An 18,657-nucleotide genomic window follows, 5' to 3' on the forward strand; every position below is an offset into this window, starting at 1 on the left:
AATCCCTATATGCCCGCCCTCAGTGGGGACAACAACGAGTTGGGTAATTTCAAATTGAATTCAGATTGGTTTTTAAGGAAAGGAAATGACGCAGCAATTTTCTCACATATCTCGGTGGACACCTGAACCGCGCCTTAAGGGAAGAGAGAAAGGAGGAGTGAAAGAACTAAGGAAGAAAGAGGTGCCCTCGTGGAAGACTCTCAGAAATAATTTCGACCACCCTGGGATCTTTACCGTGCACTGGCATCGCACAGCACACGGGCGCCTTTTGCATTCCACCTCCATCGAAACGCGGCCGCCGCGGTCGGATTCGAACCCAGATACTGCGGCTCAGTAGACGAGCCGGAGGCACCACGGCAAACGCTCGTTCAGAAGCTTGGGGAAAGGATTAAACAGCAAATCGAACATAAGGGAAAGAAAAGTTTTCCACATGCAATACTAGAAATAATTTCACTCTCCACTAGCTTAGCAAACACCCTCGCTTTTCCACGCTTCGGCATATGTACAGACTCCTAAAAACAAACATGATTGTTATGGTTTTGTAAGTTGTGATGGCGGTAAATATTTATTGACTATGTACAAAAGGAGGTGTTTGGGCCCAGGCCCTATTGGCCCAGGTCCTTACAAATCTAGGTGGAGCTCCTATTTTGGAGCCCCAATAGCGTCTAACGCCGCTCGCGCCCTGGCGACCAAGGTCCGGTTGGGACTGCGGCTCATGGCAGCTGAGCTGCGACCCAGGCCTCCCTGGAAGGATGGGAGATGAAGGATTGGGATTGGTGGGGATTGTAAGGGCAGGCCCAGGACATGTGTAAAGCACAGCGGTGTATTTGCAAAAAGTTTGAGAAGGAGCCGTTGGTCTGCTGTCCGGAGACCCCGACAGGGTTCTGGAAAGCGACGATGACTGTCCGTATGACATGTAGTGATGTCCTTGAATGTAATTAGAGATTGGGTGGGCTCGGAGTAGGCTTCCAGAGCAAGTGTGAGTGCCCGGGGAGAGAGCGCGCAGGCCGTCCGATCAGCTAACTCATTGCCCTGGAGTCCCGGTGGCCGGGAGCCCAGGTGAGGTTGCTCTTTGGAGGGTAGCTGTACCGACAGCAATTTTGTAGGATGCGCCAGTCGAGAGGAGGTATGCAACTCAGATCATAATTCCGACAGGCCCCCTTTTAGTCGTTAATGATGTGTTCCACATGTGGGAGGAAGAGGCCGAGCGCAATCCCAATTTCCTCCGCATGTGTTGTGCCGTAGGCGCACAACCCTGCCACAGTGTTCCTGTTGTGGACCACTGCCGCGGTGAACCACCCCAATGGTGGGGCCAGCAATGTCCACGTAGTACACGTGTTGTTGTCGACCATAATGTCGCCCCAGTGCTTCCGCACGCACCTGGCGACGGCCTTTTTGGTCAGAGTGTGACATGCTAAGGGGAATGGGTCGGACCCTGAGGGCGCGTATCCAGGGTTCTGGCGCTCTTACCAATTCCTCAAAGGTGATGTGTGTTGGATATGGAGTCGGTCAAGAATGGGGCCACCGGATGGCGTTTTTGGTAGGCGCGTGTATTGGTTGAGGAGTTGGGTGGCTCGGAGTTCCCGATGGGTGTTACCACTCCCAGGTCCAGCAAACGCTAATTGGATGTGGTAATGGAAAGGTCAAGAGCCCGTTTGATGACTCACGGTGTATGACCTCGACTTGATCCTCGTCGTGTTTGCGGATGCGAAGGAAGGGGTTTTAGTAGAGAATTCTACTTGCTATGAACGCATGTGCCAGCCGCAAGGCATTTTTGCTTCGTAACCTCTCACGCTTATTGGAGACCCGGCGGACCATGCGGCCCACCTGGTCGCCGTACATGCGGAGTTTCCAAAGTGGGGTGTGTGGTCTCCGTTATTGGTGAATAAAGAGACCGAGGATTCGGACCCGAAGGGAGTGTGATGTGAATTGTGTCGTCCCTAGAGGACAGATGAATGTGGACAAATTCTAAATTGGTGGGAGCACACTGAAGACCGCAGTATGCAGCGTAAGCATCCCTACCTCCGCTGCTTGTTGTAGGCAGGTCTCCATGTGTCCGAGATTGCCTTCTGTTGCCAAGCGATCGCCTTCTGTTGCCAAGAAGCGACTATCAGCCGTCGCTGTTTAATCTGAACTACTGTTTGTGACATTTCGATTTAGTGGTATCACGTAATCGGTGTTTGTTATCGGTCGCCTGACTATTCGTCAAGTTTTGCTGATTATTTTCATTGGGCCGTTGGGTGCATCTTTGATAATTTCCCGAATGACATCCTTATTTTAGGAGGAGATTTTAATTATCCTACTACTGACTAACGTATCATTTGGAGATTCATAGAAAACCCTGTCTCAGTGTTGCAACTTTCGCAGTACTCTTGACTTCTTCAATCTAACTCAGCTGGTGCACGAGCCAAAACGTGGGAAACATATCTTGGATCTGATCTTTACTAATCATCCTGTTATACAGAAGCGCACGTGTGAGAAGATGTAAGCGACCATAGATTCGTACGCTGTCTACACCCAATACAGGCTCCCAAAAAACAACGGCTAAAAAATACATCTTGAACTACGCCAGGGCGGAGGAGGAGGAGGATATAGAAGAGGAAAGGCAGGGAGGTTAACCGAAATAATAATCGGTTTGCTACCCTACACGGGGGGAAGGGGGTGAGGGGATAAAAAAAAGAAAGAGAAAGGAGAGTAACAGAAAATTGAAGTCACTATAAAACGTCACTGTTCGTTAAAGTCACAGCCTATCGTGCAGGCCAGAAGTTCTCAAGAAGCGGAGCAGTGCCTTGCAGGCCTTCTCCGCCGACGACCGCCGCGGCCAGGGGCCGAGAATCTTCATTTCCGTGAAAGGGCGTGTATCTAGGCGCTCCAGCGCACGGCTGAGAGACTGCCTTTCGGTGGTGTAGGCAGGGCAGTCACAAAGAATGTGGGTTATGGTCTCGTCTTGCCCGCAGATGGAACATGCAGGACTATCAGCCATACCGATTAAGAATGAGTAGTGATTGGTGAACGCTACACCAAGCCAGAGGCGACACAGCAAAGTTTCTTCTCGTCGTGGTAGGCCTGATGGTAGCCGGAGCTTCAGGTCTGGGTCCAAGGATTGTAAACGGGAATTGCAAAATTGGCCGGAATTCCACGCGGCAAGCGTGATGTCCCGCGCAAGTGCGCGAAGCCTGCTCGCTGCATCCGATCTCGAAATGGGGATCGATACAAAATCACTCTGCCATCAACAAAGGGCATGATATTATCTACCAATGGCTACCGGGGCACAGCGGCATAGCAGGTAATCACCGCGCGGATGAGGTCGCGCGAACTGCGCACGACGCCAGGGCGGACCAAGACAACATGAGCCATATGCTGGCTGACTTCGAAACCACATTCCATCACAACTTTAAAGAACGCAGCACAAATGAAAACTGGCTAATGTTTCGCGACAGGTTGAAGGAAATTTAAGGAGTCTGTGTACCAAAACTTCTGATCAAGACAAGCGTCAATGCTGCCTTGTAAGGAACCACCGCTGATAGCATTACAATGCAAGTCTGCAGGTTACGCGCAAAAGGTTATCCGGATGAAATAATTTCCAGGGCTTCCGAAAAGCTGATAAAATTTGCAAAAAAATGGCCGACCCAATGAAGGCAAGAAGGTAAAAAGACCAGCGGTGGTTCCTTACACGCATGGCTTGTCTCACGGTCTCAAGAAGGTTGCCGGCACGTATGATGTCGATGTGGTGTTTTCTGCTCCCCACTAACTGAGCTCCATGTGCAAGCAGGTTGCACAAGCAAAGGAGGAAAAGAAGAAAGGCTGCCAGGTACGCCATGTTTCACCCTCTGTGCCATGTGCAGAAAACGTGTTGTACCAAGTTCCCTTTTCTTGCGGTGCTGTTTACGTTGGGCAGACCGGCAGATGCTTAAACAAAAGGCTCATTGAGCATGAAAACACAAGGAAAAGTGACCCTCTAAGCCACATTGCCGCTCATTGTGATAAGTGCAAATGCCATCATGAAAGGGAGCAAGAAAGGAAATCGGAACAAAATGGCGGGCTTCCGCGCACAAAGTTCCGCTGCAAAAAGTGCAAGTGCGCACCTGAGTACAAGAAAACCAAAGTTCTGTTCCGCCATAAAGATAAGCTCATGCGCGAAATAATGGAAGCGCATCACATCCACAGGCAAGGTGACGAATGCATCAGCAATCCTTCCGTGACACTTAGCAACAAGGAATTAGCATACATCACTTCCCATGTGACATAGTTTTTGATTTTCACGGCCCTTTTCACATTATCTTCTTACTTCTTTGTGTTATGTTTTCGTATATATACCCTTCCGTCCTTCAATAAACCCGGTTGATAGTAAACGCTTGTCTTGTCGTTGTCCCGCCTTTTTGCGCTGTTCACCAGTATAAATGCGTACCAACTCGCCCAGATCTCAGCTTTACTATATCTCTAGCTAACCCTGATACCAAACGTCAGGCCTACACATCTCTAATTCGGGATTCATTAGAATACTGTTCGGCAGTATGGTATCCCCACCAAGGAAGCCTATCCAGCTCTATAGAATCAGTGCAAAATAATGCAGCACATTTCATTCTACGGGCGTACTCCCCATACTAGAGCGTTTCTGCAATAAAACAATCTCTAAATCTTCTGCAACCAAAATACGACGAAAATTCTTTCGCCGACCGTTTTTCCAGTACGTCTACTAAAGCCATTCGTCTTTCGCACGCGGGCGCATGACAGCAGCACATCACACGTCATCTCGTTCTGACGATGCGCACAAAATTCAAACAATTTTTGCCCTCACAAAGAAGTATCAGAATTCCCCATTAGTTCTGGCTATAAGGGAGTGGAATTCTTTACCTGGTAGCATTGTGGCTATTAACGAACCATCATCTTTTCGTTCATCGTTACTAACATTTCTTGAATCAGGCGTAGCATTGCATTCTGTTTGAACTTGCCGCCTTGTATCTGTGCTTTGCCCTGTGCATGTACGTATTTTTTTTTACTGCACCATGCCCACGATGTATAACACCGACCCAATTTGAAAATTCATGCTTTGTTCTTTCATTCTTGTTTTTCCAATATTTGTATCATGCGTGAAGTGAACCCTTGCGCAATTTTGTTATCTGCTCTGCCCCCTATGTAATGCCCAGCCGGGCCCATAGGACATTTAAATAAATAAATAAATAAACAATGTTCTCTCGTATTACCATTAAGGCGGAGCTTATGTGTCCTTCCAGTTTTTTAGATGATTGTGGATTAGCTGATACATAATTTTGACTCGTACAAATTTTGCTCTTCTCCAGGGTTAGTAGTTCTGCGCGTTTTAGTAATTCTGTTGGGAGTGTTTATTATATACACATCTTAGTGCCTCACTCAGTACCCCTTCAAGTTTTTTAATGAGCTAGTTAGTAAAGGGAAACTAAACAGTGTTGGCGTACTCGATAATAGGTCTCAGAATAGTCTGAGAAAGCGGACGCGGAATTAATAGGCGCGCTTTTTATCCAGTTGAGCCCTGTTTTTCGGCAATCACGACTTCGTCTGTGACTTAACACATCACACATGAACCATCCAATTAATCGATGGTTCGCGTCTATTAATAACCCATCGCGGTCCCTTAAGGCGCGTTCACACTAGGCCGACGAGACCCCGATGCCGACGCGACGGCGACGCCGACGATCGGCGGTCGCGTCGGCGAACCTGGTCGTTCCCCGACTAGCCAGTCACACTGCACCGACGACGACGACGACGCCCCCAACGTTCAAGCGTCGTCCTAGTGTGACAACGTCGCCGACCAACGATGCCGACGAGACCCGTCGGCCGACGTGTCTTTGGCAGATCGGTGGCCGAGCGAAAACATTCGCCGACCAAAAGCGAGTACCGAGCTCACAGCGCGAAGTGCAATCATTATATAGACAAATAATGCTCGCGCAGCAACATTCATCACGCCATATGACTACTTGGCCGACGCGCAGCACCGATCGTCGCTTGCGAACTGCCGCCCCACTGCAAGTAGGGACACACGGAGCGGTGAACATCGCTGCGCCGCTGTACCCAAGCTCCGCCCACAATCGGTGTCGCACTTCGCCGCCGTGCAGCAGTGCCTGTGCGCTGCTTGGGATGGTGTACAAATGTCACAAGAAAAGACAAGATCGCCTTGTCGTCAGAAAGACTGCTCGAGCAGCGATAAAGCATGCCTGCTTATGTTTCGAGCTTTCGGCAACGGCACCGCTCGCGGGCGCTCCGGGCGGCGAGCTCTGCTGCTGCCTGGCTGCCGTGGTCCCTCGCACGCAGGCTGCGGACGCGCGCCTACTCTCTACGCCAGTCGCCATCTGTCGGCGCGCGCGGCCCGAGGGACTGCGGGTCGCGCCGGCGCCGCGCATAGAACGCATGTTTACGTGTTCGCTTCTGCCGTTTTGTGCTCCATCAGCTAACGTATGAGGGTGTGTGCTGTGCGTCACTACTCACATTTGCCCTCTTCCAGACAGTGCTGCGGTTATCTTGTGCGCAGTTACTCGTTAACGTGACATCCGAGGGAAGTCGACCAGGCAGTGTACCGACTGGAAACCGGCACTTCGAAGCAGATTTCTGCGCTGTCGTGTCGTTTGTTGTCGCCTTTTATGTGCGATATCATCTATGATAATTTTATGCATCAGAATATAGATCTATTGATTTGACTCAGTGGAATAGTAACTGGATAGGCGAGCTGCAGACTGAAGGTTGTCCCGACGGAGCGCGTGTTTTCGATCACTAGTATGTGTTCGGCATCCTTGCGCTGAGCTTGCTCTTGTTCCCATTAAACACATTTCATGCACAGGATTGTAAGCACGACAGCTACCGAATCCAGCTGCTTTTTCCGCACACATGTCAGAGGTATCTGGGGGGTAAAGGTTTATCTATAGTATCTTTCTGCTGTTGGTATCTACCTTAGCTTGGTTTGGTTTATTAAGGTTTTACGTTCCAAAGCGACTCAGGCTATGAGGGACGCCGTAGTGAAGGGCTCCGGAAATTTCGACCACCTGGGGTTCTTTAACGTGCACTGACATCGCACAGTACACGGGCCTCTAGAATTTCGCCTCCTTCGAAATTCGGCCGCCGCGGCCGGGATCGAACCCGCGTCTTTTGGGCCAGAGCAGAGAGCCGTAACCACTGAGCCACCGCAGCGGTGCGGTATCTACATTATTCATAGGAAAATATGCGCGATTTCATTACATTTTCCACACTTAGCCAAACGCCTACGCAACGCTCTCACACGCGGCGAGAGCTCCTGAATAACAACGCAACTTCGGACCTCAGAATTAGTGAAAGCTGGATTAGCTGCTCATATCTATTCAAGCTTTTATAAATTAAGCGAAAGTACGTTTTTATGCACAAGGTTGCATAAACCATGACAAAATTTGTTTTCTGTTGGCGCTGCGACTCAGTTGAGCTCACAGCGGTAATTTGTTGATAAACTGGCGCGGCGACAAGAAAACCGTTTGTGGAAGTGTGGGGGGGGGGGGGGGGCTTTATGGCCGGCAGGAAGGAATAAGAGTGCATGGGAATTGGAACTGCATACTAGCCGCACACCTAATTCTTGATATTGAATAAAAAGTTTCTTTGCGGTGGAGCACCAAGACGGAATTCGATATAAGCACGAGCGCGTTCTAAGCGCCGGCACAATTAACCTGAATGTCAAACTAAATGTCATTAAAACGCGTCAATGTTATCGCTTTGATAACGTAAATACTTCCTGCAACACAGCCACGCAGCGGAAGTATGCTCGACAATGTTTTTTTAGCGCCCGAAGCGCGGCTATATGCAGGCGCGGCCGCGGAACTGCCGCAGCCCCGCAGTCCCCAAAGAAACGCCCGCACCGCGGCGCGCCAGTCGGTGCAAAATGGAAAAGCATGAACACGGAAACAACACGGAAAAGCATGAACAGGCTCTTAGGGCAAAAGGACGAAGAGACGCCGGGATAATGAAACATAGGGCATTATGGGGGTACAACAAATATGAAGTACTAAGAGGTATTTGGAAAGGAATAATGGTGCCGGGACTTACTTTCGGCAATGCGGTTCTGTGCTTAAGGGCAGAAGTTCAGTCGAGATTAGACGTAAATCAGAGAGCTGTTGGAAGATTAGCACTAGGTGCCCACGGCAAAACCACAAACGAGGCAGTACAAGGGGATATGGGCTGGGCATCGTTTGAGGCACGGGAAGCTAAGAGTAAAATACTATATGAAGAACGCCTGAGGAAATTGGACGATAACAGATGGGCAGCTAAGGTATTTAAATATTTATACAGAAAGAACGTTGACTCACAGTGGCGGAAAAGAACTAGAAAACTAACCAGTAAGTATGCCGGTCATGAGGACGGAGAAAGAAAGAGCATTAAACGACAGGTTAAAAACGCGGAAGTTAAAAATTGGATGAATTCAATGGAAAAGAAACATAGTGTAGAACTATATCGATTCTGGAAAAGGCAGATCAGGAAAGAATTTTTCTATGATAACTCAAGAGGCAGTGCCCTACTTTTTGAAGCTAGATCAGGGTGTCTTAGAACGCGCAGCTACAAAAAGAAATTTAACGAAGAAGATGACACATGTGCAGTGTGTGGTAGATCTGTGGAAACAATTGAACACCTCATAATCAAATGTGATGGTATCCATCCGGATGTCGATGCAGGCACAGTCACTCTTTCTGAGGCCCTAGGGTTTAAAGATAACAATGGTCATGTAAATAAATCTGTAGTGGAAGTCAGCAAAAAGCGATTGGAGGATTGGTGGTTGAAAAGCAGAGATGTGGCATAAGGTTAGAATAGTAGGAAACCGTAGGCAAAGTTGATGGAGAATCTTCATGAGAATTGCCAACACAGTAAACAAAAAAAATAATAAATAAAGAAAAGCTGAGCATGGTGGCAATTGCCACCACCCCGTTTCAAAGGGGGCGCTCCTATCCATCCATCCATCCATCCATGGCCGCGCCCAGGAGAGGCTCAAAAATCTGGTCTTTTCGCATCGGAGTCGCAGCGGCCGGCGCTTCGGAAGTCGCCTGAGCTAAAATAAAAAGGCCTATTCTACACATCGCTTCACTGTCAACAGTATCATTTCACAATAAAATAATAGTATGGTAAATTTCCGCGACGTCTTCAGCAACGAAGCGAGCGGGCGCAAGGCGAGCCGGACCCCAACGTCAGGCCAGCGGCAGCTGCGAGGCGTTTGTGGGAAGAAGTTTGCTCGTATCACAGTCGTTACCTTTGCCAACAGCTCAGTATTGGTCAGCGATCCTCAGAAATGAAACATTTTTCACATTTCTTATCACAGGGTTTAATATTTACGTCAAGAACACTCTTCAGCTCGTTTTTATGACGCCGGCAGAGGAGGGAGGTGTTGGGCAGACGGGATCCAGGCTGGCCGGCATGCTTGGCGTAAACATGTACAGTACTTCACGTTCGCGCAAGAAAATACGAAACAGCCGTGAACCAGAAAGGATGCTTCCTAGATTAGAGCAACGATAATGTGCCTGTGCAAAAGTGGATCTTTCGGCAACGACACCGCCTGCGGCAACGCCGGGCGACGAACTGTGCGCTGGTCCCAGGCCGCCCTAGTCGTCGCTAGGCCTAGGTGGTTTCGTATCGACTCCGCAGCTGACGGCGCTTCGGAAGTCGCCTGTGCTGTAATAAAAGGCCTACTATTCACATCGCTTTACTGCCAACTCGTCCCATAATAAAAGGTATGTTCGATTTCCACGACGCCTTCAGCAAAGGGGCTAGCAGACGGGCCGCGCGCACGAAGCAGCAGCGTCGAGCTGTCGGGATAGGACAACGTCGGCGTGAGGTCGGCGCTGTTGTCGGCAGTGTGACACGCGGGTCGGCCGACGGCTGCTATGTCGCCGACGCGACGGCGATGCGCTCGTCGGGCGACGATCGGCGCTCGGTCGGCGTCTGCGCAGTGTGACAGACGCGCCGACGGCACGAAAATCGCTGCCGCCGACCATCGCCAGACCGATATCGGCCGATCGTCGGCCTAGTGTGAACGCGCCTTTAAGTGGTTAGTGCCCCCCGGCTGCTGAGCCCGAAGTCGTGGGTTCAATTCCAGAGGAAGTGGTCACGTTTCTATAAAGGCGAAATGCGACATTCTTGCGTAATCTGCGATGTCAGTGCACCTGAAAAAACCCCGGGTGGTCGAAACTGATCCAGAGCCATCGACTGCGACGTCTCTCGAAGCCCATGTGCCGCGTTCACACTAAATCCATAAATGAGCTCAAGAAATTTAGGAAATATCGGTGAATTGCTTACCAGCGCAGTCCTCTCGTGCTTCGTAGCGCCGGTATCCGTCAGCTGCCAAAAAAACTGCAGCAGCAAAACGCCGTCACAGCTTTTGCTACGCCCTGTTCACGTTGATGCGTCTTCTTCTTCTTCTCCACCAGAAAATGGCACATAGCCACGCGGGGGGATTGGCCAAGTACGGTGGTGAATGCCAAGGAGGTATATGATGGGGGGGGGGGGGGGGGGGGGGGGGGGGGGGGGGGGGGACTAAGTAAAATAGTAGAATGATTGAAATTAAAAAATATATATGAATTGTTAAAATTTTCATATAAATAAAGAAATTAGATATGCCAGGAATAAAATAAAATACGCTTTTTGGACATGCGGTGGAACTTCATATGGAGTTAACAGGGTAAGCGACCAGTTGCAATGATGTAATCATGAAGGTAGCCGCAAATCGTGCTTAACGAGAATCCCGTGGCACTCGCACCAAACGAGAGCAGAACTGGTAGAGACAAAGGGAGTCCTAACCTCGAAAGTGGGACCTCCAGATACTGTTTTCTCTGAAATGCGAACCGCCGGCAAGAGAGGAGAAAATGGTCAATTGTTTCAACTTCTCGGCATGTGTTACAAAGGTTTGTCATAGCGAACCAGCATCTGCAGAAGTACTAGTTGAGGTGGGAGATTCTGCATCGCAAAAGCGTCATGGACACCTCACTCAGCCTTGACACACGATCGGATATTCCATGGGAACTTTAAATGTTGAAAGTCCACGGTATTCAGCAACGGATCACCCAAGCTGGCTGATATATGTCGGAACCGCTGGAAACGGGAGGTCTCCAACATAATAAGATGCGGTACGGGATATATGACAGGGGCAGTGAGAGCTGACCTTGCCAATAAATCAGCCACCTCGTTGAAATAGATTCCCGAATGACCAGGTACCCAGACAAAGCAGATTCCCTTACTGTGCGCCCCGCCGTGCTGGCTCAGTGGTTACGGTGCTCGGCTGCTGACCCGAAAGACGCGGGTTCGATCCCGGCCGCCGCGGCTGAATTTCGATGGAGGCGAAATTCTAGAGGCCCGTGTGCTGTGCGATGTCAGTGCACGTTAAAGAACCCCAGGTGGTCGAAATTTCCGGAGTCCTTCACTACGGCGTCCCTCATAGCCTGAGTTGCTTTGGGACGTTAAACCCCAATAAACCTTACTGTGCGCGGAACAAAACCTAAAAAACGCATCATTAGAGAGGTGCCGGAAGTTTGGAGAGAGAAGTGAAAGGCAGTCTGCAAGGATAAGTACCCGTGCTACATGCCTTGGAATTTTAAGAAGAGCCAAACCAAGATCCAAAAACTCTGCAAAGAATACAGGAGTGTAATCAGGGATACGAACGGAATAGCTGAAAGCCAGTTCTTGTGAATATATCCCAATCGTCGCCTTCTCACAGCTCCCAGAAGCATCAGTGGAGAGAACAGCATGATGAGGAAAATGCTGTAAGCGTTCAGCAGGAAGACCATTTAGGATATTTGAGGGCATGTGTTTTGCAAGTGATGCAGCGATGGCGTAGAGGTAGAGCATCCGCCTCGCTTGCAAGAGGACCGGGGTTCGAATCCCGGTGCCAAGCAATTCTCCACCGGATTAAAAAAAAGGAAAAAAAACTACGCGTGTCGATGGAATTGCATAACGAGGCTTGGAGTGCGGTCTGATTTCGGTGACCAGAACCGACAACGCACTTCCTCACCAGAACAGGATTTGGCCACCCTGGTGTAGTACTTGGCCACAACCTTCTTTGAACAAACCAATTAACCCTCGGCCCTCAGTTCCCAGCGGCTGCGGAGCAACTGACCAAGGCGGCGGTCAGATCTGTGCCGCAGCGTAGGGTGCTAAGAATCACTGGCTCCGGACAGGCCGCCATTGGAAACTGAACCTGGTAACGTTTAACGCAAGAACCTTATCAAGTGAGGCTAGCTTAGCAGTGCTATTGGAGGAATTAGCCGGTACTAAATGGGATGTCATAGGGCTTAGTGAGGTTAGGAGGACAGATGAGGCGTATACAGTACTAAAGGGCAGGCATGTACTGTGCTATCGTGGATTAGCAGATAGGCGAGAACTAGGTGTGGGATTCCTCATTAATCAGGATATAGCTGGCAACATCAAGGAGTTTTACAGTATTAACGAGAGAGTGGCAGCTATCGTAATTAGGCTTAATAAGAGGTACAAGCTTAAGGTGGTGCAGGCCTACGCGCCTACATCAAGCCATGATGACCAGATAGTTGAAAGCTTCTATGAGGATGTGGAATCGGGAATGACCAAAGTAAAATCACAGTACACTGTACTGATGGGCGACTTTAATGCGGAGGTAGGGAAAAGGCAGGCTGGAGACAATGCGGTAGGTGACTATGTCATAGGTTCTAGGAGCAGTAGGGGAGAGTTATTAGTAGAGTTCGCAGATAGAAATAATTTACGGATTATGAATACCTTCTTCCGCAAACGAGCAAACAGGAAGTGGACGTGGAAGAGCCCCAATGATGAGACTAAAAGTGAAATAGACTTCATACTGTGTGCACACCCTGGCATCGTAGAGGATGTGGAGGTCCTCGGTAAGGTCCGTTGTAGCGACCACCTAATGGTAAGGTCTCGTGTTAGCTTTGATTTGAAGAGGGAACGGAGGAAACTGGTGAAGCGAAAGGCTATTAACGAGTTAGCATTAAGAGGGAATGTAGAGGAATTCAGAATGTCGCTGCAAAACAGATTTTCCGTTTTTACTGAAGAAGACGACCGTAGTGTTGAAACAATGAATGATAATCTTACAGCTATCGTTACAAAGTGCGCCGCAGAAGTAGGTGGTAGGATGGTTCGACAGGATACCAGCAAGCTATCTCAGGAGACTAAAGATCTGATTAAGAAACGCTAAAGCATGAGGACGTCCAACTCCACAGGCAGGATAGAACTAGCCGAGCTATCGAAGTTAATAAATAAGCGCAAGGTAGCCGATATAAGAAAGTTTAACATGGAGAAAATCGAGCATGCTCTAAGGAATGGAGGAAGCCTAAAATCAGTGAGGAGAAAACTGGGCATAGGTAAAAACCAGATGTATACGCTAAAAGACAAACAGGGCAATTTCATCAGCAATATGGATAAGATAGTTGAATTAGCCGAAGAGTTCTACACAAATCTATACAGTAGCGAATGCAATCATCAAGTTACTGAGGGAGGCAGTCGAGCACAGCAATGGGACATCCTGCCAGTAACGAATGAGGAAGTAAAGAGAGCCTTAGGAGCAATGCAAAGAGGGAAAGCAGCTGGTGAGGATCAGGTAACAGCAGATTTGTTGAAGGATGGAGGAGAGATTGTGCTACAAAAACTAGCCATCCTGTATACGCAATGCCTTGTGACCTCGAGAGTACCAGAAGCTTGGAAGAACGCTAACATTATCTTAATTCATAAGAAAGGAGACGTCAAGGACTTGAAGAATTACAGACCAATCAGCTTATTGTCCGTTGCCTACAAGGTATTTACTAAGGTAATCGCTAATAGAGTCAGGACAACCTTGGACTTTAGTCAACCAAATGATCAAGCAGGCTTTCGTAAAGGATACTCGACAATAGACCACATTCACACTATCAATCAGGTGATAGAGAAATGCGCAGAATATAACCAACCCTTATATATAGGCTTCATTGATTACGAGAAAGCATTTCACTCAGTGGAACCCTGTCATGCAGGCATTGCGGAATCAGGGTGTAGAAGAGTGTTATGTGAAAATATTGGAAGATATTTATAACGATTGCACAGCTACTATAGTTCTCCATAAAGTCAGCAATAAAATTCCAATACGGAAAGGTGTCAGGCAGGGAGGCACGATATCGCCAATGCTCTTCACTGCCTGCTTACAGGAGGTATTCCGGGGACTGGAATGGGAACAGTTGGGGATAAAAGTTAATGGAGAATACCTGAGTAATTTGCGATTCGCTGATGACATTGCCTTGCTAAGCCACTCAGGACAAGAAGTGCAAAGCATGATCAATCAGTTGGACAGGCAGAGCAGAACGGTGGGGCTAAGAATTAACGTGCAGAAAACCAAAGTAATGTTCAACAGCCTAGCAAGGGAACAGCAGTTCGCAATTGGTAGCGAAGTGCTGGAAGTAGTAAGAGAATATGTCTACTTAGGGCAGGTAGTGACCGCAGATCCGGATCATGAGAGGGAAATAACTAAAAGAATAAGAATGGGTGGAGCGCATATGGCAAGTTCTCTCAGACTATGAATGGTAGCTTACCAATATCCCTGAAGAGAAGAGTATACAACAGCTGTATCCTACCGGTACTCACCTATGGGGCAGAAACATGGAGGCTAACAAAGAGGGTTCAGCTTAAGTTAAGAACAACGCAGCGAGCTATGGAAAGGAAAATGATAGGTTTAACGTTAAGAGATCGGAAGAGGGCGGAGTGGGTGAGGGAACAAACGCGGGTTAATGACATTTTAGTTGAAATCAAGAGGAAGAAATGGGCTTGGGCAGGGCATGTAATGCGAAGGCATTACATTACCCTTAGGACCCCTTACCCTTAGGACCCTTACATTACCCTTAGGCATTACCCTTAAGGACCGCTGGTCCTTAAGGGTAACGGAGTAGATTCCAAGAGAAAGCAAACGTAGCAGGAGACGGCAGAAAGTTAGGTGGGCGGATGAGATTAAGAAGTTTGCGGGGATACAGTGGCGGCAACTGGCAAAGGACAGGGTTAATTGTAGAGACATGGGAGAGGCCTTTGCCCTGCAGTTGGTGTAGTCAGGCTGATGATGATGATGATTCGCATGGGACGAAAAGATATGGTCGTAGTAGAAGACGGGATCAGCCTGCGTGTCAGCAACTCGTTGCAAGGTCAGATCGACCTGAAGCAGGGCCAACAGGTTCTGCGTGAACCTAACTTGCGGAAGTTGATAACGTGGCCAATTATGTGCGTTTCTTCTTCTTTTTTCACTTCAACTTCTTCGGCAGCATAGAAGGGTTTCGCCTTGTGTAATTCACGTCGCAGCATGTGCCGGCGTTTTTTACATTCATGAAAAACAATGCTGGCTGCCCAATGGAACCCACACGCGTCAACAAGGAGACCTCACCTGTGCAGTCTAAACAAGAATTACCGGATATGGGAGTAAAAAGGGAATAAGCTATCCTCTAAGCACACTCCATTTCAGGGGCAGGGTGCTTTGCCGAAGGCCTTGGGTAGCTTTTGGTGATTAAAATACAGAGTAGTTACGGTTGCTAGCGGAAACAAATTCGCCCTTCAAAACATGTCAACTTGTAGCACTTACTTCATTAGAGGTTTCACATTCTTCTATTCGCTAACATCAAGCTCCCCAGTGGCGCATTTAAAAGCTTGCTCCCATTGCTAACTGGATAAAGTTACTATGTTTCGCAGCGGGCATATGCCTCCGGTGCCAAGAGCAAGCATTCCGCATATTTAGTGATAGAAACCGGCCCCGCAACTTGGGCTGCCTACTCTGTCCCTAAAAGAGAGGGCGATAAACGGCTATTTACTTACTTTTTATTCCATTGTACGGTAATTCATATTTAGAGTGCGGCGTCTCTCAACGCCGATGTGCAGCTGCGGGAAATTAAATTCCACATAACTTACAAACGCAAGAGCAAAATGCCGGAAGGACATTTGAGCGATCAATAAAAATAAACTTCATTTCTGACTGCCAAAAGTAGGAGTCAGTGTTAAAGAAAAAAATTAGCTGAGGTTTAGCTCTGGTTAAACCGGGCAAGTTGCGTAAGCAAGCAGCAACTATTTTTCCCGAGGCGAACGCGCATATTTATTCCGCGTTTCCGTTCCGCTTCCTCTCTCCCCTTTCCGACACATGCCTCGAGAGAGCGCGACTAGGAGCGCGGCAGCAGCGGCGGCGGCGGCGCAGTGACGGTCCTGCCGTCTGGTGGAGTGCGGCCGAAACGGCTGCTGTGGCAACAGCGCTCCATTTGTTTGTCCTTGGCCAACGCCGGGAGCAACGCGACGGCTCGAAACCTGGCGCAGTATTGCTTACGCAATAACAAAACCACATTGTATCACAAGTGAGAGCAAGAAGCTGAGCTGTACGATGGATATGACGTACCGTCTACGGTGCAAGAAAGACAGGTGCTCCGACAGCGCGGCCGCGCTGAAGCGAGAGAGCGACCACTTGTTCGAGAGTTATAGCTTAGCGCGATCCACGATGCGCTACAGAAAATCGCTTCCGCGAATGGAACGCCCTGAGGGCGTCAGGTGGCGCCACATAGCAGTCATCTGCGGGCGCGCCTGACGCGTCGGGAGCAATCAGCGCGTACTCTCTGGTGTCCGTGGAAGCGGATAACGGCGCCGCATTGTTGATCACGCTATGCCGTAACTATCTGTTACGTCCTTTATTGCTGGTGGCAGGGTACAGACTGGCGGGAAAGCCGCCAACACGTGACCATGGTAGCTCAGGGTTGCTTGGCCCTAAAGATTGTCCCGCTATAACACTCCTCCCCCCTACGTCACGAAGTCCTTCAGATACGCAGGGCGGCTGCGTTGGCGCTGTGGTCGCTGGACTTGAAGGGAAGCACTCGCTTCACGGTCCTCACCACAGGAAGCAGATTCGGTACTGGGCGCTGCAGCCTCCTCCAGTCTTTCTCCTTGGTCCCGTCTTCCAGGGTCCTCTAGGCTTGAAGGAATACCAAGCCCGGAACACTCTGCCGGGGAAGCAACCAGCGGTTCCTCCTCTTCACACATCCCAGAAGCGAAACTGTCCAATGCGTAGCTGGCAGAACGACTTCTGAGTTGGTCAACATGACGTCTCCATCGACGACCGTCCTTGGTGACGACCAAGTACGACACTGGTCCTGTGACAGCATCCACAATGCCCGGCAACCACTTGGGCCCATAGAGATAGTTGCGCACAAACACTCGATCCCCCACATCAAACAGTCGCACTGCCTGGCTACGGCGCTGCATCACCTGCTCTTGTTTCTGCTGCACACTGGACTGCAGGTCAGGATGCAGACGCTCTAACACAGTTGAAAGTTTCCTGCCCATTAGCAATTCGGCCGGGCTCTTGCCTGTTGTAGCATGAGGCAGGATATGCTGGGTCATTAAAAACCTAGCCAGACGTGTGTCGATATCGCCTCCAACCATTCGCTTGAGTACTCCCTTGGTTTCGCGCACCATGCGTTCTGCTTGACCATTCGAAGAAGGGTGATATGGGGCAACGGTCACATGTCGGATTTGATTCCGGCACATGAAGTCTCTGAACTCCTCCGAACAAAAGGCAGTGCCATTATCAGAAACAACAGTTTCTGGAATGCCATGGGTAGCAAAAAGGAAACGAAGCTTCGCACAAACTGTAGCTGTCGACATGGAATTCATCCGGCACACTTCCAACCACTTTGAGTGAGAGTCCACCACAATGAGGAAAACTTTGCCTTGGAAGGGCCCAGCAAAATCGATGTGTAGTCTTGTCCAAGGACGCTTGGTGAATTCCCAAGGGTGAATCTTTGCAGCTGCTGGCGCAGACCTGGATTCCTGACAACGTGCACAGTCTCTCACCTTCTGCTCAACATCTCTGTCGATTCCTGGCCACCACACGGCTCCTCTGGCAAGCCCCTTCATCTTGACAATTCCTGGATGAGCTGTGTGAAGAATGTCCATGACATACGGTCGAGCTGGCTCTGGAATGACCACACGACTGCCCCACAGCAAACAACCTTGGTACACCGACAGTTCATGCTTGCGGCTCACAAACGCTGCAAACTCTTCTGGCAGCTTACCCTCTGGCCACCCATGCTGCACCCAATTGCAGACTCTAGCCAACAGCTTATCCCTTGACGTGAATCTTGCCACCTTCCTAGAGTTCCATGCTACTTCCGGCGCCATTTCCAGCATCCCTACTTCCCAAAGACGCTGCTCCTCTTCCTCTGCCCTACTGGCTCTCAGTGGTAAACGACTGAATGCATCAGCATTGGAAAGCTTCTCCGCTGGTCGATACTCAATTTCATAGTCATAAGCCGATAACATGAGGGTCCAACGCAGCATCCGTGGTGATAGCACCTGGGGAATGGGCTTGGCATGGTGCAACAGTCCTAAGAGGGGTTTGTGGTCTGTCACAATTTTGAAATGTCTCCCATATAGAAACTGATGATACTTCTTTATGCCAAAGCCGATGGCGAGCGCTTCTCGGTCTGTCTGGGCATAATTCCGTTCTGCCGCACTCATAGTTCTCGACGCATATGCAACCGGTCTCTCGCTGCCATCTTCGCACACATGACTCAACACAGCACCCAGTCCGTACGGGGATGCGTCACAGGCCAGCACTAGGGGTTTGTTGACATCATAGTGCACCAGAACATGTGATGACTGTAGCAGATCTTTCGCCTGGCGAAATGCTTCCGCCTCAGCTTCCATCCAACGCCA

At 49.4% G+C, this 18,657-nt stretch overlaps 1 protein-coding gene across 1 annotated transcript in view; it reads right to left on the minus strand.

The window, feature by feature from the left end:
- Positions 1–16,418, minus strand: part of LOC149367686 (uncharacterized) — a 139,114-nt gene extending 122,696 nt beyond the window's left edge. The window contains exon 1 of the mRNA XM_089567394.1: positions 16,346–16,418. The gene's annotated coding sequence lies outside the window, so the exon portion shown is untranslated. The remainder of the gene's footprint in view (positions 1–16,345) is intronic.
- Positions 16,419–18,657: the final 2,239 nt, after the last annotated feature.

Source organism: Amblyomma mixtum, chromosome 1 (assembly GCF_055824585.1).
Source record: "Amblyomma mixtum isolate Tamu chromosome 1, ASM5582458v1, whole genome shotgun sequence".
NCBI classification, from domain to species: Eukaryota; Metazoa; Arthropoda; class Arachnida; order Ixodida; family Ixodidae; genus Amblyomma; species Amblyomma mixtum.